General features: G+C 30.1%; 1 protein-coding gene across 1 annotated transcript in view; it reads left to right on the top strand.

The window, feature by feature from the left end:
- Positions 1-21412, top strand: part of LOC310873755 (protein diaphanous homolog 1-like) — a gene marked incomplete at its 3' end in the record, with an annotated part of 344698 nt that overhangs the window by 211113 nt on the left and 112173 nt on the right. The gene's annotated exons all lie outside the window — the stretch shown is intronic.

Raw genomic sequence — 21412 nt, 5'->3', positions numbered from 1 at the left:
TTTTTGAAAAATATATTATCCTTGTTTTTCATCATTTTTGAGTATGGGCTATAGCCCATATCGTACGGCATACTATAGCACGCCGTTTTTCATCATTTTTGAGGATTTGAAAAAAAAATCAAAAATTCAAAAAACATGGGTTATAGCCCATCGTTTTTTGAATTTTTGAATTTTTTTTTAATCCTCGTTTTTCATCATTTTTGAGTATGGGCTATAGCCCTAATCGTACGGCATACTATAGCACGCCGTTTTTCATCATTTTTGAGGATTTGAAAACAAATCTAAAATTCAAAAAACATGGGTTATAGCCCATTGTTTTTTGAATTTTTGAAAAAAGAAGTATCCTCGTTTTTCATCATTTTTGAGTATGGGCTATAGCCCATATCGTACGGCATACTATAGCACGCCGTTTTTCATCATTTTTGAGGATTTACATTTTTTTTTTAATTAAAAAAACATGGGTTATAGCCCATTGTTTTTTGAATTTTTGAAAAAAGAAGTATCCTCGTTTTTCATCATTTTTGAGTATGGGCTATAGCCCATATCGTACGGCATACTATAGCACGCCATTTTTCATAATTTTTGAGGATTTGAAAAAAATTCAAAATTTCAAAAAACATGGGTTATAGTCCATCGTTTTTTGAATTTTTGAAAAAAATATTATCCTCGTTTTTCATCATTTTTGAGTATGGGCTATAGCCCATATCGTACGGCATACTATAGCACGCCGTTTTTCATCATTTTTGAGGATTTAAAAAAAAATCTAAAATAAAAAAAACATGGGTTATAGTCCATCGTTTTTTGAATTTTTGAAAAAAATATTACCCTCGTTTTTCATCATTTTTGAGTATGGGCTATAGCCCATATCGTACGGCATACTATAGCACGCAGTTTTTCATCATTTTTGAGGATTTTTTATTTATTTTTTTTATTAAAAAACATGGGTTATAGCCCATCGTTTTTTGAATTTTTGAATTTTTTTTTAATCCTCGTTTTTCATCATTTTTGAGTATGGGCTATAGCCCATATCGTACGGCATACTATAGCACGCCGTTTTTCATCATTTTTGAGGATTTGAAAAAAAATCTAAAATTAAAAAAACATGGGTTATAGTCCATCGTTTTTTGAATTTTTGAAAAAAATATTATCCTCGTTTTTCATCATTTTTGAGTATGGGCTATAGCCCATATCGTACGGCATACTATAGCACGCCATTTTTCATAATTTTTGAGGATTTGAAAAAAAATCAAAATTTCAAAAAACATGGGTTATAGCCCATCGTTTTTTTTATTTTGAATAAAAAAAAATTATCCTCGTTTTTCATCATTTTTGAGTATGGGCTATAGCCCATATCGTACGGCATACTATAGCACCCCGTTTTTCATCATTTTTGAGGATTTGAAAAAAATTCAAAAAACATGGGTTATAGCCCATCGTTTTTTTAATTTTGAATCTTTTTTTATCCTTGTTTTTCATCATTTTTGAGTATGGGCTATAGCCCATATCGTACGGCAAACTATAGCACGCCGTTTTTCATCATTTTTGAGGATTTGAAAAAAAGATCTAAAATTAAAAAAACATGGGTTATAGCCCATCGTTTTTTGAATTTTTGAAAAAAAAAATATCCTCGTTTTTCATCATTTTTTAGTTTGGGCTATAGCCCATATCGTACGGCATACTATAGCACTCCGTTTTTCATCATTTTTGAGGATTTGAAAAAAAATCTAAAATTCAAAAAACATGGGTTATAGTCCATCGTTTTTTGAATTTTTGAAAAAAATATTATCCTCGTTTTTTGAATTTTTGAGTATGGGCTATAGCCCATATCGTACGGCATACTATAGCACGCCGTTTTTCATCATTTTTGAGGATGTAAAAAAAATCAAAATTTCAAAAAACATGGGTTATAGCCCATCGTTTTTTGAATTTTTGAATTTTGTTTTATCCTCGTTTTTCATAATTTTTGAGTATGGGCTATAGCCCATATCGTACGGCATACTATAGCACGCCGTTTTTCATCATTTTTGAGGATTTGAAAAAAAATCAAAAAACATGGGTTATAGCCCATCGTTTTTTGAATTTTTGAATTTTGTTTTATCCTCGTTTTTCATCATTTTTGAGTATGGGCTATAGCCCATATCGTACGGCATACTATAACACGCCGTTTTTCATCATTTTTGAGGATTTGAAAAAAAATCAAAAATTCAAAAAACATGGGTTATAGCCCATCGTTTTCTGAATTTTTGAAAAAAAAAATTATCCTCGTTTTTCATCATTTTTGAGTATGGGCTATAGCCCATATCGTACGGCATACTATAACACGCCGTTTTTCATCATTTTTGAGGATTTGAAAAAAATTAAAAATTTCAAAAAACATGGGTTATAGCCCATCGTTTTTTGAATTTTTGAAAAAAAAATTATCCTCGTTTTTCATCATTTTTGAGTATGGGCTATAGCCCATATCGTACGGCATACTATAGCACGCCGTTTTTCATCATTTTTGAGGATTTGAAAAAAATTCTAAAATTCAAAAAACATGGGTTATAGCCCATCGTTTTTTGAATTTTTGAAAAAAAAATTATCCGCGTTTTCCATCATTTTTGAGTATGGGCTATAGCCCATATCGTACGGCATACTATAGCACGCCGTTTTTCATCATTTTTGAGGATTTGAAAAAAAATCAAAAATTCAAAAAACATGGGTTATAGCCCATCGTTTTTTGAATTTTTGAAAAAAACATTGTCCTCGTTTTTCATCATTTTTGAGTATGGGCTATAGCCTATACCGTACGGCATACTATAGCACACCATTTTTCATAATTTTTGAGGATTTTAAAAAAATTAAAAAATTCAAAAAACATGGGTTATATATAGCCCATCGTTTTTTTTTTTTTTTGAATTATTATTTTTATCCTCGTTTTTCATCATTTTTGAGTATGGGCGTTAGCCCATATCGTACGGCATACTATAGCACCCAGTTTTTCATCATTTTTGAGGATTTGAAAAAAATTAAAAAATTCAAAAAACATGGGTTATAGCCCATCGTTTTTTGAATTTTTGAAAAAAAAAATAATCCTCGTTTTTCATCATTTTTGAGTATGGGCTATAGCCCATATCGTACGGCATACTATAGCACGCCGTTTTTCATCATTTTTGAGGATTTGAAAAAAAATCTAAAATTCAAAAAACATGGGTTATAGTCCATCGTTTTTTGAATTTTTGAAAAATATATTATCCTTGTTTTTCATCATTTTTGAGTATGGGCTATAGCCCATATCGTACGGCATACTATAGCACGCCGTTTTTCATCATTTTTGAGGATTTGAAAAAAAAATCAAAAATTCAAAAAACATGGGTTATAGCCCATCGTTTTTTGAATTTTTGAATTTTTTTTTAATCCTCGTTTTTCATCATTTTTGAGTATGGGCTATAGCCCTAATCGTACGGCATACTATAGCACGCCGTTTTTCATCATTTTTGAGGATTTGAAAACAAATCTAAAATTCAAAAAACATGGGTTATAGCCCATTGTTTTTTGAATTTTTGAAAAAAGAAGTATCCTCGTTTTTCATCATTTTTGAGTATGGGCTATAGCCCATATCGTACGGCATACTATAGCACGCCGTTTTTCATCATTTTTGAGGATTTACATTTTTTTTTTAATTAAAAAAACATGGGTTATAGCCCATTGTTTTTTGAATTTTTGAAAAAAGAAGTATCCTCGTTTTTCATCATTTTTGAGTATGGGCTATAGCCCATATCGTACGGCATACTATAGCACGCCATTTTTCATAATTTTTGAGGATTTGAAAAAAATTCAAAATTTCAAAAAACATGGGTTATAGTCCATCGTTTTTTGAATTTTTGAAAAAAATATTATCCTCGTTTTTCATCATTTTTGAGTATGGGCTATAGCCCATATCGTACGGCATACTATAGCACGCCGTTTTTCATCATTTTTGAGGATTTAAAAAAAAATCTAAAATAAAAAAAACATGGGTTATAGTCCATCGTTTTTTGAATTTTTGAAAAAAATATTACCCTCGTTTTTCATCATTTTTGAGTATGGGCTATAGCCCATATCGTACGGCATACTATAGCACGCCGTTTTTCATCATTTTTGAGGATTTTTTATTTATTTTTTTTATTAAAAAACATGGGTTATAGCCCATCGTTTTTTGAATTTTTGAATTTTTTTTTACCCTCGTTTTTCATCATTTTTGAGTATGGGCTATAGCCCATATCGTACGGCATGCTATAGCACGCCGTTTTTCATCATTTTTGAGGATTTGAAAAAAAAAAAAAATCAAAAAACATGGGTTATAACCCATCGTTTTTTGAATTTTTGAAAGAAAAAAAAAATCCTCGTTTTTCATCATTTTTGAGTATGGGCTATAGCCCATATCATACGGCATACTATAACACGCCGTTTTTCATCATTTTTGAGGATTAAAAAAAAATTCAAAAATTCAAAAAACATGGGTTATAGCCCATCGTTTTTTGAATTTTTGAAAAAAACATTGTCCTCGTTTTTCATCATTTTTGAGTATGGGCTATAGCCTATACCGTACGGCATACTATAGCACGCCATTTTTCATAATTTTTGAGGATTTGAAAAAAAATCAAAATTTCAAAAAACATGGGTTATAGTCCATCGTTTTTTGAATTTTTGAAAAAAATATTACCCTCGTTTTTCATCATTTTTGAGTATGGGCTATAGCCCATATCGTACGGCATACTATAGCACGCCGTTTTTCATCATTTTTGAGGATTTAAAAAAAAATCTAAAATTAAAAAAACATGGGTTATAGTCCATCGTTTTTTGAATTTTTGAAAAAAATATTACCCTTGTTTTTCATCATTTTTGAGTATGGGCTATAGCCCATATCGTACGGCATACTATAGCACGCCGTTTTTCATCATTTTTGAGGATTTAAAAAAAAATCTAAAATTAAAAAAACATGGGTTATAGCCCATCGTTTTTTGAATTTTTGAAAAAAAAAAATTTCCTCGTTTTTCATCATTTTTGAGTATGGGCTATAGCCCATATCGTACGGCATACTATAACACGCCGTTTTTCATCATTTTTGAGGATTTGATAAAAATTAAAAATTTCAAAAAACATGGGTTATAGCCCAGCGTTTTTTGAATTTTTGAAAAAAAGATTATCCTCGTTTTTCATCATTTTTGAGTATGGGCTATAGCCCATATCGTACGGCATACTATAGCACGCCGTTTTTCATCATTTTTGAGGATTTAAAAAAATTAAAAAACATGGGTTATAGCCCATCGTTTTTTGAAATTTTGATTTTTTTTTTACCCTCGTTTTTCATCATTTTTGAGTATGGGCTATAGCCCATATCGTACGGCATACTATAGCACGCCGTTTTTCACATTTTTGAGGATTTGAAAAAAAATCAAAAATTCAAAAAACATGGGTTATAGCCCATTGTTTTTTGAATTTTTGAAAAAAGAAGTATCCTCGTCTTTCATCATTTTTGAGTATGGGCTATAGCCCATATCGTACGGCATACTATAGCACGCCGTTTTTCATCATTTTTGAGGATTTACATTTTTTTTTTATTCAAAAAACATGGGTTATAGCCCATTGTTTTTTGAATTTTTGAAAAAAGAAGTATCCTCGTTTTTCATCATTTTTGAGTATGGGCTATAGCCTATACCGTACGGCATACGGCATATAGCACGCCATTTTTCATAATTTTTGAGGATTTGAAAAAATTTCAAAATTTCAAAAAACATGGGTTATAGTCCATCGTTTTTTGAATTTTTGAAAAATATATTATCCTCGTTTTTCATCATTTTTGAGTATGGGCTATAGCCCATATCGTACGGCATACTATAGCACGCCGTTTTTCATCATTTTTGAGGATTTTAAAAAAAAATCTAAAATTCAAAAAACATGGGTTATAGTCCATCGTTTTTTGAAATTTTGAAAAAAATATTACCCTCGTTTTTCATCATTTTTGAGTATGGGCTATAGCCCATATCGTACGGCATACTATAACACGCCGTTTTTCATCATTTTTGAGGATTTAAAAAAAATTCAAAAATTAAAAAAACATGGGTTATAGCCCATCGTTTTTTGAATTTTTGAAAAAAACATTGTCCTCGTTTTTCATCATTTTTGAGTATGGGCTATAGCCTATACCGTACGGCATACTATAGCACGCCATTTTTCATAATTTTTGAGGATTTGAAAAAAAAAATCAAAATAAAAAAACATGGGTTATAACCCATCGTTTTTTGAATTTTTGAAAAAAAAAATTATCCTCGTTTTTCATCATTTTTGAGTATGGGCTATAGCCCATATCGTACGGCATACTATAACACGCCGTTTTTCATCATTTTTGAGGATTTAAAAAAAATTCAAAAATTCAAAAAACATGGGTTATAGCCCATCGTTTTTTGAATTTTTGAAAAAAACATTGTCCTCGTTTTTCATCATTTTTGAGTATGGGCTATAGCCTATACCGTACGGCATACTATAGCACGCCATTTTTCATAATTTTTGAGGATTTGAAAAAAATTCAAAATTTCAAAAACATGGGTTATAGTCCATCGTTTTTTGAATTTTTGAAAAAAATATTATCCTCGTTTTTCATCATTTTTGAGTATGGGCTATAGCCCATATCGTACGGCATACTATAGCACGCCGTTTTTCATCATTTTTGAGGATTTAAAAAAAATTCTAAAATTAAAAAAACATGGGTTATAGTCCATCGTTTTTTGAATTTTTGAAAAAAATATTACCCTTGTTTTTCATCATTTTTGAGTATGGGCTATAGCCCATATCGTACGGCATACTATAGCACGCCGTTTTTCATCATTTTTGAGGATTTGAAAAAAAATCAAAAATTCAAAAAACATGGGTTATAGCCCATCGTTTTTTGAATTTTTGAAAAAAAAAATTATCCTCGTTTTTCATCATTTTTGAGTATGGGCTATAGCCCATATCGTACGGCATACTATAACACGCCGTTTTTCATCATTTTTGAGGATTTGAAAACAATTAAAAATTTCAAAAAACATGGGTTATAGCCCAGCGTTTTTTGAATTTTTGAAAAAAAAATTATCCTCGTTTTTCATCATTTTTGAGTATGGGCTATAGCCCATATCGTACGGCATACTATAGCACGCCGTTTTTCATCATTTTTGAGGATTTAATTTTTTTTTTTTAAATTAAAAAACATGGGTTATAGCCCATCGTTTTTTGAATTTTTGATTTTTTTTTTACCCTCGTTTTTCATCATTTTTGAGTATGGGCTATAGCCCATATCGTACGGCATACTATAGCACGCCGTTTTTCATCATTTTTGAGGATTTGAAAAAAAATCAAAAATTCAAAAAACATGGGTTATAACCCATCGTTTTTTGAATTTTTGAAAAAAAAAATTATCCTCGTTTTTCATCATTTTTGAGTATGGGCTATAGCCCATATCGTACGGCATACTATAACACGCCGTTTTTCATCATTTTTGAGGATTTAAAAAAAATTCAAAAATTCAAAAAACATGGGTTATAGCCCATCGTTTTTTTTATTTTGAATTATTATTTTTATCCTCGTTTTTCATCATTTTTGAGTATGGGCTATAGCCCATATCGTACGGCATATTATAGCACGCCGTTTTTCATCATTTTTGAGGATTTAAAAAAAAATCAAAAATTCAAAAAACATGGGTTATAACCCATCGTTTTTTGAATTAAAAAAAAAAAAAAATCCTCGTTTTTCATCATTTTCGAGTATGGGCTATAGCCCATATCGTACGGCATACTATAACACGCCGTTTTTCATCATTTTTGAGGATTTAAAAAAAATTCAAAAATTCAAAAAACATGGGTTATAGCCCATCGTTTTTTGAATTTTTGAAAAAAACATTGTCCTCGTTTTTCATCATTTTTGAGTATGGGCTATAGCCTATACCGTACGGCATACTATAGCACGCCATTTTTCATAATTTTTGAGGATTTGAAAAAAATTCAAAATTTCAAAAAACATGGGTTATAGCCCATCGTTTTTTTTATTTTGAATTATTATTTTTATCCTCGTTTTTCATCATTTTTGAGTATGGGCTATAGCCCATATCGTACGGCATACTATAGCACCCAGTTTTTCATCATTTTTGAGGATTTGAAAAAAATTCAAAAATTCAAAAAACATGGGTTATAGCCCATCGTTTTTTGAATTTTTGATTTTTTTTTTATCCTCGTTTTTCATCATTTTTGAGTATGGGCTATAGCCCATATCGTAAGGCATACTATAGCACGCCGTTTTTCATCATTTTTGAGGATTAAAAAAAAAATCTAAAATTCAAAAAACATGGGTTATAGTCCATCGTTTTTTGAATTTTTGAAAAAAAATATTACCCTTGTTTTTCATCATTTTTGAGTATGGGCTATAGCCCATATCGTACGGCATACTATAACACGCCGTTTTTCATCATTTTTGAGGATTTAAAAAAAAATCTAAAATTCAAAAAACATGGGTTATAGTCCATCGTTTTTTGAACTTTTGAAAAAAATATTACCCTCGTTTTTCATCATTTTTGAGTATGGGCTATAGCCCATATCGTAAGGCATACTATAGCACGCCGTTTTTCATCATTTTTGAGGATTTAAAAAAAAATCTAAATTCAAAAAACATGGGTTATAGTCCATCGTTTTTTGAATTTTTGAAAAAAATATTATCCTCGTTTTTCATCATTTTTGAGTATGGGCTATAGCCCATATCGTACGGCATACTATAGCACGCCGTTTTTCATCATTTTTGAGGATTTAAAAAAAATTCTAAAATTAAAAAAACATGGGTTATAGTCCATCGTTTTTTGAATTTTTGAAAAAAATATTACCCTTGTTTTTCATCATTTTTGAGTATGGGCTATAGCCCATATCGTACGGCATACTATAGCACGCCGTTTTTCATCATTTTTGAGGATTTGAAAAAAAATCAAAAATTCAAAAAACATGGGTTATAGCCCATCGTTTTTTGAATTTTTGAAAAAAAAAAATTATCCTCGTTTTTCATCATTTTTGAGTATGGGCTATAGCCCATATCGTACGGCATACTATAACACGCCGTTTTTCATCATTTTTGAGGATTTGAAAACAATTAAAAATTTCAAAAAACATGGGTTATAGCCCAGCGTTTTTTGAATTTTTGAAAAAAAAAATATCCTCGTTTTTCATCATTTTTGAGTATGGGCTATAGCCCATATCGTACGGCATACTATAGCACGCCGTTTTTCATCATTTTTGAGGATTTAATTTTTTTTTTTTAAATTAAAAAACATGGGTTATAGCCCATCGTTTTTTGAATTTTTGATTTTTTTTTTACCCTCGTTTTTCATCATTTTTGAGTATGGGCTATAGCCCATATCGTACGGCATACTATAGCACGCCGTTTTTCATCATTTTTGAGGATTTGAAAAAAAATCAAAAATTCAAAAAACATGGGTTATAACCCATCGTTTTTTGAATTTTTGAAAAAAAAAATTATCCTCGTTTTTCATCATTTTTGAGTATGGGCTATAGCCCATATCGTACGGCATACTATAACACGCCGTTTTTTATCATTTTTGAGGATTTAAAAAAAATTCAAAAATTCAAAAAACATGGGTTATAGCCCATCGTTTTTTGAATTTTTGAAAAAAACATTGTCCTCGTTTTTCATCATTTTTGAGTATGGGCTATAGCCTATACCGTACGGCATACTATAGCACGCCGTTTTTCATCATTTTTGAGGATTTAAAAAAAATTCAAAATTTCAAAAAACATGGGTTATAGCCCATCGTTTTTTTTATTTTGAATTATTATTTTTATCCTCGTTTTTCATCATTTTTGAGTATGGGCTATAGCCCATATCGTACGGCATATTATAGCACGCCGTTTTTCATCATTTTTGAGGATTTAAAAAAAAATCAAAAATTCAAAAAACATGGGTTATAACCCATCGTTTTTTGAATTTAAAAAAAAAAAAAATCCTCGTTTTTCATCATTTTTGAGTATGGGCTATAGCCCATATCGTACGGCATACTATAACACGCCGTTTTTCATCATTTTTGAGGATTTAAAAAAAATTCAAAAATTCAAAAAACATGGGTTATAGCCCATCGTTTTTTGAATTTTTGAAAAAAACATTGTCCTCGTTTTTCATCATTTTTGAGTATGGGCTATAGCCTATACCTAACGGCATACTATAGCACGCCATTTTTCATAATTTTTGAGGATTTGAAAAAAATTCAAAATTTCAAAAAACATGGGTTATAGCCCATCGTTTTTTTTATTTTGAATTATTATTTTTATCCTCGTTTTTCATCATTTTTGAGTATGGGCTATAGCCCATATCGTACGGCATACTATAGCACCCAGTTTTTCATCATTTTTGAGGATTTGAAAAAAATTAAAAAATTCAAAAAACATGGGTTATAGCCCATCGTTTTTTGAATTTTTGATTTTTTTTTTAATCCTCGTTTTTCATCATTTTTGAGTATGGGCTATAGCCCATATCGTAAGGCATACTATAGCACGCCGTTTTTCATCATTTTTGAGGATTTAAAAAAAAATCTAAAATTCAAAAAACATGGGTTATAGTCCATCGTTTTTTGAATTTTTGAAAAAAATATTACCCTTGTTTTTCATCATTTTTGAGTATGGGCTATAGCCCATATCGTACGGCATACTATAACACGCCGTTTTTCATCATTTTTGAGGATTTAAAAAAAAATCTAAAATTCAAAAAACATGGGTTATAGTCCATCGTTTTTTGAATTTTTGAAAAAAATATTACCCTCGTTTTTCATCATTTTTGAGTATGGGCTATAGCCCATATCGTAAGGCATACTATAGCACGCCGTTTTTCATCATTTTTGAGGATTTAAAAAAAAATCTAAAATTCAAAAAACATGGGTTATAGTCCATCGTTTTTTGAATTTTTGAAAAAAATATTACCCTCGTTTTTCATCATTTTTGAGTATGGGCTATAGCCCATATCGTACGGCATACTATAACACGCCGTTTTTCATCATTTTTGAGGATTTAAAAAAAATTCAAAAATTCAAAAAACATGGGTTATAGCCCATCGTTTTTTGAATTTTTGAATTTTTTTTTACCCTCGTTTTTCATCATTTTTGAGTATGGGCTATAGCCCATATCGTACGGCATACTATAGCACGCCGTTTTTCATCATTTTTGAGGATTTGAAAAAAAATCAAAAATTCAAAAAACATGGGTTATAACCCATCGTTTTTTGAATTTTTGAAAAAAAGAAATATCCTCGTTTTTCATCATTTTTGAGTATGGCATACTATAACACGCCGTTTTTCATCATTTTTGAGGATTTAAAAAAAATTAAAAAATTCAAAAAACATGGGTTATAGCCCATCGTTTTTTGAATTTTTGAAAAAAACATTGTCCTCGTTTTTCATAATTTTTGAGTATGGGCTATAGCCTATACCGTACGGCATACTATAGCACGCAATTTTTCATCATTTTTGAGGATTTGAAAAAAATTCAAAATTTCAAAAAACATGGGTTATAGCCCATCGTTTTTTTTATTTTGAATTATTATTTTTATCCTCGTTTTTCATCATTTTTGAGTATGGGCTATAGCCCATATCGTACGGCATACTATAGCACCCAGTTTTTCATCATTTTTGAGGATTTGAAAAAAATTCTAAATTTCAAAAAACATGGGTTATAGCCCATCGTTTTTTGAATTTTTGATTTTTTTTTTAATCCTCGTTTTTCATCATTTTTGAGTATGGGCTATAGCCCATATCGTAAGGCATACTATAGCACGCCGTTTTTCATCATTTTTGAGGATTAAAAAAAAAATCTAAAATTCAAAAAACATGGGTTATAGTCCATCGTTTTTTGAATTTTTGAAAAAAATATTACCCTTGTTTTTCATCATTTTTGAGTATGGGCTATAGCCCATATCGTACGGCATACTATAGCACCCAGTTTTTCATCATTTTTGAGGATTTGAAAAAAATTCAAAAATTCAAAAAACATGGGTTATAGCCCATCGTTTTTTGAATTTTTGATTTTTTTTTTAATCCTCGTTTTTCATCATTTTTGAGTATGGGCTATAGCCCATATCGTAAGGCATACTATAGCACGCCGTTTTTCATCATTTTTGAGGATTTAAAAAAAAATCTAAAATTCAAAAAACATGGGTTATAGTCCATCGTTTTTTGAATTTTTGAAAAAAGATATTACCCTTGTTTTTCATCATTTTTGAGTATGGGCTATAGCCCATATCGTACGGCATACTATAACACGCCGTTTTTCATCATTTTTGAGGATTTAAAAAAAAATCTAAAATTCAAAAAACATGGGTTATAGTCCATCGTTTTTTGAATTTTTGAAAAAAATATTACCCTCGTTTTTCATCATTTTTGAGTATGGGCTATAGCCCATATCGTAAGGCATACTATAGCACGCCGTTTTTCATCATTTTTGAGGATTTAAAAAAAAATCTAAAATTCAAAAAACATGGGTTATAGTCCATCGTTTTTTGAATTTTTGAAAAAAATATTACCCTCGTTTTTCATCATTTTTGAGTATGGGCTATAGCCCATATCGTACGGCATACTATAACACGCCGTTTTTCATCATTTTTGAGGATTTAAAAAAAATTCAAAAATTCAAAAAACATGGGTTATAGCCCATCGTTTTTTGAATTTTTGAAAAAAACATTGTCCTCGTTTTTCATCATTTTTGAGTATGGGCTATAGCCTATACCGTACGGCATACTATAGCACGCCGTTTTTCATCATTTTTGAGGATTTAAAAAAAAATAAAAAAATTAAAAAACATGGGTTATAGCCCATCGTTTTTTGAATTTTTCAAATTTTTTTTACCCTCGTTTTTCATCATTTTTGAGTATGGGCTATAGCCCATATCGTACGGCATACTATAGCACGCCGTTTTTCATCATTTTTGAGGATTTGAAAAAAAATCAAAAATTCAAAAAACATGGGTTATAACCCATCGTTTTTTGAATTTTTGAAAAAAAAAATATCCTCGTTTTTCATCATTTTTGAGTATGGCATACTATAACACGCCGTTTTTCATCATTTTTGAGGATTTAAAAAAAATTCAAAAATTCAAAAAACATGGGTTATAGCCCATCGTTTTTTGAATTTTTGAAAAAAACATGGTCCTCGTTTTTCATCATTTTTGAGTATGGGCTATAGCCTATACCGTACGGCATACTATAGCACGCCATTTTTCATCATTTTTGAGGATTTGAAAAAAATTCAAAATTTCAAAAAACATGGGTTATAGCCCATCGTTTTTTTTATTTTGAATTATTATTTTTATCCTCGTTTTTCATCATTTTTGAGTATGGGCTATAGCCCATATCGTACGGCATACTATAGCACCCAGTTTTTCATCATTTTTGAGGATTTGAAAAAAATTCTAAATTTCAAAAAACATGGGTTATAGCCCATCGTTTTTTGAATTTTTGATTTTTTTTTTAATCCTCGTTTTTCATCATTTTTGAGTATGGGCTATAGCCCATATCGTAAGGCATACTATAGCACGCCGTTTTTCATCATTTTTGAGGATTTAAAAAAAAATCTAAAATTCAAAAAACATGGGTTATAGTCCATCGTTTTTTGAATTTTTGAAAAAAATATTACCCTTGTTTTTCATCATTTTTGAGTATGGGCTATAGCCCATATCGTACGGCATACTATAGCACGCCGTTTTTCATCATTTTTGAGGATTTTTTTTTTTTTTTTTTTTTTTAAACATGGGTTATAGCCTATCGTTTTTTGAATTTTTGAATTTTTTTTTACCCTCGTTTTTCATCATTTTTGAGTATGGGCTATAGCCCATATCGTACGGCATACTATAGCACGCCGTTTTTCATCATTTTTGAGGATTTGAAAAAAAATCAAAAATTCAAAAAACATGGGTTATAACCCATCGTTTTTTGAATTTTTGGAAAAAAAAATATCCTCGTTTTTCATCATTTTTGAGTATGGGCTATAGCCCATATCGTACGGCATACTATAACACGCCGTTTTTCATCATTTTTGAGGATTTAAAAAAAATTCAAAAATTCAAAAAACATGGGTTATAGCCCATCGTTTTTTGAATTTTTGAAAAAAACATTGTCCTCGTTTTTCATCATTTTTGAGTATGGGCTATAGCCTATACCGTACGGCATACTATAGCACGCCATTTTTCATAATTTTTGAGGATTTGAAAAAAATTCAAAATTTAAAAAAACATGGGTTATAGCCCATCGTTTTTTTTATTTTGAATTATTATTTTTATCCTCGTTTTTCATCATTTTTGAGTATGGGCTATAGCCCATATCGTACGGCATACTATAGCACCCAGTTTTTCATCATTTTTGAGGATTTGAAAAAAATTCAAAAATTCAAAAAACATGGGTTATAGCCCATCGTTTTTTGAATTTTTGATTTTTTTTTTAATCCTCGTTTTTCATCATTTTTGAGTATGGGCTATAGCCCATATCGTAAGGCATACTATAGCACGCCGTTTTTCATCATTTTTGAGGATTTAAAAAAAAATCTAAAATTCAAAAAACATGGGTTATAGTCCATCGTTTTTTGAATTTTTGATTTTTTTTTTAATCCTCGTTTTTCATCATTTTTGAGTATGGGCTATAGCCCATATCGTAAGGCATACTATAGCACGCCGTTTTTCATCATTTTTGAGGATTTAAAAAAAAATCTAAAATTCAAAAAACATGGGTTATAGTCCATCGTTTTTTGAATTTTTGAAAAAAATATCACCCTTGTTTTTCATCATTTTTGAGTATGGGCTATAGCCCATATCGTACGGCATACTATAGCACGCCGTTTTTCATCATTTTTGAGGATTTTTTTTTTTTTTTTAATTAAAAAACATGGGTTATAGCCCATCGTTTTTTGAATTTTTGAAAAAAAAATTACCCTCGTTTTTCCTCATTTTTGAGTATGGGCTATAGCCCATATCGTACGGCATACTATAACACGCCGTTTTTCATCATTTTTGAGGATTTAAAAAAAAATCAAAAATTCAAAAAACATGGGTTATAGCCCATCGTTTTTTGAATTTTTGAAAAAAACATTGTCCTCGTTTTTCATCATTTTTGAGTATGGGCTATAGCCTATACCGTACGGCATACTATAGCACGCCATTTTTCATAATTTTTGAGGATTTGAAAAAAATTCAAAATTTCAAAAAACATGGGTTATAGCCCATCGTTTTTTTTTATTTTGAATTATTATTTTTATCCTCGTTTTTCATCATTTTTGAGTATGGGCTATAGCCCATATCGTACGGCATACTATAGCACCCAGTTTTTCATCATTTTTGAGGATTTGAAAAAAATTCAAAAATTCAAAAAACATGGGTTATAGCCCATCGTTTTTTGAATTTTTGATTTTTTTTTTTATCCTCGTTTTTCATCATTTTTGAGTATGGGCTATAGCCCATATCGTAAGGCATACTATAGCACGCCGTTTTTCATCATTTTTGAGGATTTAAAAAAAAATCTAAAATTCAAAAAACATGGGTTATAGTCCATCGTTTTTTGAATTTTTGAAAAAAATATTACCCTTGTTTTTCATCATTTTTGAGTATGGGCTATAGCCCATATCGTACGGCATACTATAGCACGCCGTTTTTCATCATTTTTGAGGATTTTTTTTTTTTTTTTTAATTAAAAAACATGGGTTATAGCCCATCGTTTTTTGAATTTTTGAATTTTTTTTTACCCTCGTTTTTCATCATTTTTGAGTATGGGCTATAGCCCATATCGTACGGCATACTATAACACGCCGTTTTTCATCATTTTTGAGAATTTAAAAAAAATTCAAAAATTCAAAAAACATGGGTTATAGCCCATCGTTTTTTGAATTTTTGAAAAAAACATTTTCCTCGTTTTTCATCATTTTTGAGTATGGGCTATAGCCTATACCGTACGGCATACTATAGCACGCCATTTTTCATCATTTTTGAGGATTTGAAAAAAATTCAAAATTTCAAAAAACATGGGTTATAGCCCATCGTTTTTTGAATTTTTGAAAAAAAAATTACCCTAGTTTTTCATCATTTTTGAGTATGGGCTATAGCCCATATCGTACGGCATACTATAACACGCCGTTTTTCATCATTTTTGAGAATTTAAAAAAAATTCAAAAATTCAAAAAACATGGGTTATAGCCCATCGTTTTTTGAATTTTGAAAAAAACATTTTCCTCGTTTTTCATCATTTTTGAGTATGGGCTATAGCCTATACCGTACGGCATACTATAGCACGCCATTTTTCATCATTTTTGAGGATTTGAAAAAAATTCAAAATTTCAAAAAACATGGGTTATAGCCCATCGTTTTTTGAATTTTTGAAAAAAATTTTACCCTCGTTTTTCATCATTTTTGAGTATGGGCTATAGCCCATATCGTACGGCATACTATAACACGCCGTTTTTCATCATTTTTGAGGATTTAAAAAAAATTCAAAAATTCAAAAAACATGGGTTATAGCCCATCGTTTTTTGAATTTTTGAAAAAAATATTACCCTTGTTTTTCATCATTTTTGAGTATGGGCTATAGCCCATATCGTACGGCATACTATAGCACGCCGTTTTTCATCATTTTTGAGGATTTTTTTTTTTTTTTTTAATTAAAAAACATGGGTTATAGCCCATCGTTTTTTGAATTTTTGATTTTTTTTTTACCCTCGTTTTTCATCATTTTTGAGTATGGGCTATAGCCCATATCGTACGGCATACTATAACACGCCGTTTTTCATCATTTTTGAGGATTTAAAAAAAATTCAAAAATTCAAAAAACATGGGTTATAGCCCATCGTTTTTTGAATTTTTGAAAAAAACATTGTCCTCGTTTTTCATCATTTTTGAGTATGGGCTATAGCCTATACCGTACGGCATACTATAGCACGCCATTTTTCATAATTTTTGAGGATTTGAAAAAAATTCAACATTTCAAAAAACATGGGTTATAGCCCATCGTTTTTTTATTTTGAATTATTATTTTTATCCTCGTTTTTCATCATTTTTGAGTATGGGCTATAGCCCATATCGTACGGCATACTATAGCACCCAGTTTTTCATCATTTTTGAGGATTTGAAAAAAATTCAAAAATTCAAAAAACATGGGTTATAGCCCATCGTTTTTTGAATTTTGATTTTTTTTTTAATCCTCGTTTTTCATCATTTTTGAGTATGGGCTATAGCCCATATCGTAAGGCATACTATAGCACGCCGTTTTTCATCATTTTTGAGGATTTAAAAAAAAATCTAAAATTCAAAAAACATGGGTTATAGTCCATCGTTTTTTGAATTTTTGAAAAAAATATTACCCTCGTTTTTCATCATTTTTGAGTATGGGCTATAGCCCATATCGTACGGCATACTATAACACGCCGTTTTTCATCATTTTTGAGGATTTAAAAAAAATTCAAAAATTCAAAAAACATGGGTTATAGCCCATCGTTTTTTGAATTTTTGAAAAAAACATTGTCCTCGTTTTTCATCATTTTTGAGTATGGGCTATAGCCTATACCGTACGGCATACTATAGCACGCCATTTTTCATAATTTTTGAGGATTTGAAAAAATTTCAAAATTTCAAAAACATGGGTTATAGCCCATCGTTTTTTTATTTTGAATTATTATTTTTATCCTCGTTTTTCATCATTTTTGAGTATGGGCTATAGCCCATATCGTACGGCATACTATAACACGCCGTTTTTCATCATTTTTGAGGATTTAAAAAAAATTCAAAAATTCAAAAAACATGGGTTATAGCCCATCGTTTTTTGAATTTTTGAAAAAAACATTGTCCTCGTTTTTCATCATTTTTGAGTATGGGCTATAGCCTATACCGTACGGCATACTATAGCACGCCATTTTTCATCATTTTTGAGGATTTGAAAAAAAAAAAAAAAATCAAAAAACATGGGTTATAACCCATCGTTTTTTGAATTTTTGAAAAAAAATATTATCCTCGTTTTTCATCATTTTTGAGTATGGGCTATAGCCCATATCGTACGGCATACTATAACACGCCGTTTTTCATCATTTTTGAGGATTTAAAAAAAATTCAAAAATTCAAAAAACATGGGTTATAGCCCATCGTTTTTTGAATTTTTGAAAAAAACATTGTCCTCGTTTTTCATCATTTTTGAGTATGGGCTATAGCCTATACCGTACGGCATACTATAGCACGCCATTTTTCATAATTTTTGAGGATTTGAAAAAAATTCAAAATTTCAAAAAACATGGGTTATAGTCCATCGTTTTTTGAATTTTTGAAAAAAATATTATCCTCGTTTTTCATCATTTTTGAGTATGGGCTATAGCCCATATCGTACGGCATACTATAGCACGCCGTTTTTCATCATTTTTGAGGATTTAAAAAAAATTCTAAAATTAAAAAAACATGGGTTATAGTCCATCGTTTTTTGAATTTTTGAAAAAAATATTACCCTTGTTTTTCATCATTTTTGAGTATGGGCTATAGCCCATATCGTACGGCATACTATAGCACGCCGTTTTTCATCATTTTTGAGGATTTGAAAAAAAATCAAAAATTCAAAAAACATGGGTTATAGCCCATCGTTTTTTGAATTTTTGAAAAAAAAAAATATCCTCGTTTTTCATCATTTTTGAGTATGGGCTATAGCCCATATCGTACGGCATACTATAACACGCCGTTTTTCATCATTTTTGAGGATTTGAAAAAAATTAAAAATTTCAAAAAACATGGGTTATAGCCCAGCGTTTTTTGAATTTTTGAAAAAAAAAATATCCTCGTTTTTCATCATTTTTGAGTATGGGCTATAGCCCATATCGTACGGCATACTATAGCACGCCGTTTTTCATCATTTTTGAGGATTTAAAAAAAATAAAAAAAATAAAAAAACATGGGTTATAGCCCATCGTTTTTTGAATTTTTGATTTTTTTTTTACCCTCGTTTTTTATCATTTTTGAGTATGGGCTATAGCCCATATCGTACGGCATACTATAGCACGCCGTTTTTCATCATTTTTGAGGATTTGAAAAAAAATCAAAAATTCAAAAAACATGGGTTATAACCCATAGTTTTTTGAATTTTTGAAAAAAATAATTATCCTCGTTTTTCATCATTTTTGAGTATGGGCTATAGCCCATATCGTACGGCATACTATAACACGCCGTTTTTCATCATTTTTGAGGATTTAAAAAAAATTCAAAAATTCAAAAAACATGGGTTATAGCCCATCGTTTTTTGAATTTTTGAAAAAAACATTGTCCTCGTTTTTCATCATTTTTGAGTATGGGCTATAGCCCATATCGTACGGCATACTATAACACGCCGTTTTTCATCATTTTTGAGGATTAAAAAAAAATTCAAAAATTCAAAAAACATGGGTTATAGCCCATCGTTTTTTGAATTTTTGAAAAAAACATTGTCCTCGTTTTTCATCATTTTTGAGTATGGGCTATAGCCCATATCGTACGGCATACTATAACACGCCGTTTTTCATCATTTTTGAGGATTTAAAAAAAATTCAAAAATTCAAAAAACATGGGTTATAGCCCATCGTTTTTTGAATTTTTGAAAAAAACATTGTCCTCGTTTTTCATCATTTTTGAGTATGGGCTATAGCCTATACCGTACGGCATACTATAGCACGCCATTTTTCATAATTTTTGAGGATTTGAAAAAAATTAAAAATTTCAAAAAACATGGGTTATAGCCCATCGTTTTTTTAATTTTGAATTATTATTTTTATCCTCGTTTTTCATCATTTTTGAGTATGGGCTATAGCCCATATCGTACGGCATACTATAACACGCCGTTTTTCATCATTTTTGAGGATTTAAAAAAAAATTAAAAATTAAAAAAACATGGGTTATAGCCCATCGTTTTTTTAATTTTTGAAAAAAACATTGTCCTCGTTTTTCATCATTTTTGAGTATGGGCTATAGCCTATACCGTACGGCATACTATAGCACGCCATTTTTCATAATTTTTGAGGATTTGAAAAAAATTCAAAATTTCAAAAAACATGGGTTATAGTCCATCGTTTTTTGAATTTTTGAAAAAAATATTATCCTCGTTTTTCATCATTTTTGAGTATGGGCTATAGCCCATATCGTACGGCATACTATAGCACGCCGTTTTTCATCATTTTTGAGGATTTAAAAAAAATTCAAAAATTCAAAAAACATGGGTTATAGCCCATCGTTTTTTGAATTTTTGAAAAAAACATTGTCCTCGTTTTTCATCATTTTTGAGGATTTAAAAAAAAATTAAAAATTAAAAAAACATGGGTTATAGCCCATCGTTTTTTTAATTTTTGAAAAAAACATTGTCCTCGTTTTTCATCATTTTTGAGTATGGGCTATAGCCTATACCGTACGGCATACTATAGCACGCCATTTTTCATAATTTTTGAGGATTTGAAAAAAATTCAAAATTTCAAAAAACATGGGTTATAGTCCATCGTTTTTTGAATTTTTGAAAAAAATATTATCCTCGTTTTTCATCATTTTTGAGTATGGGCTATAGCCCATATCGTACGGCATACTATAGCACGCCGTTTTTCATCATTTTTGAGGATTTAAAAAAAATTCAAAAATTCAAAAAACATGGGTTATAGCCCATCGTTTTTTGAATTTTTGAAAAAAACATTGTCCTCGTTTTTCATCATTTTTGAGTATGGGCTATAGCCCATATCGTACGGCATACTATAACACGCCGTTTTTCATCATTTTTGAGGATTTAAAAAAAATTCTAAAATTCAAAAAACATGGGTTATAGTCCATCGTTTTTTGAATTTTTGAAAAAAATATTACCCTTGTTTTTCATCATTTTTGAGTATGGGCTATAGCCCATATCGTACGGCATACTATAGCACGCCGTTTTTCATCATTTTTGAGGATTTGAAAAAAAAATCGAAAATCCAAAAAACATGGGTTATAGCCCATCGTTTTTTGAATTTTTGAAAAAAAAAATTATCCTCGTTTTTCATCATTTTTGAGTATGGGCTATAGCCCATATCGTACGGCATACTATAACACGCCGTTTTTCATCATTTTTGAGGATTTGAAAAAAAATTAAAATTTCAAAAAACATGGGTTATAGCCCAGCGTTTTTTGAATTTTTGAAAAAAAAAATGTCCTCGTTTTTCATCATTTTTGAGTATGGGCTATAGCCCATATCGTACGGCATACTATAGCACGCCGTTTTTCATCATTTTTGAGGATTTAAAAAAATTCAAAATTTAAAAAAACATGGGTTATAGTCCATCGTTTTTTGAATTTTTGAAAAAAATATTATCCTCGTTTTTCATCATTTTTGAGTATGGGCTATAGCCCATATCGTACGGCATACTATAGCACGCCGTTTTTCATCA

This window comes from Protomyctophum parallelum (genome assembly GCF_964188405.1).
Source record: "Protomyctophum parallelum genome assembly, chromosome: 16".
In the NCBI taxonomy this organism is placed as follows: Eukaryota; Metazoa; Chordata; class Actinopteri; order Myctophiformes; family Myctophidae; genus Protomyctophum; species Protomyctophum parallelum.
The sequence above is the reverse complement of the archived record's forward strand: the minus strand, read 5'-3'. Positions and strand labels throughout refer to the sequence as shown.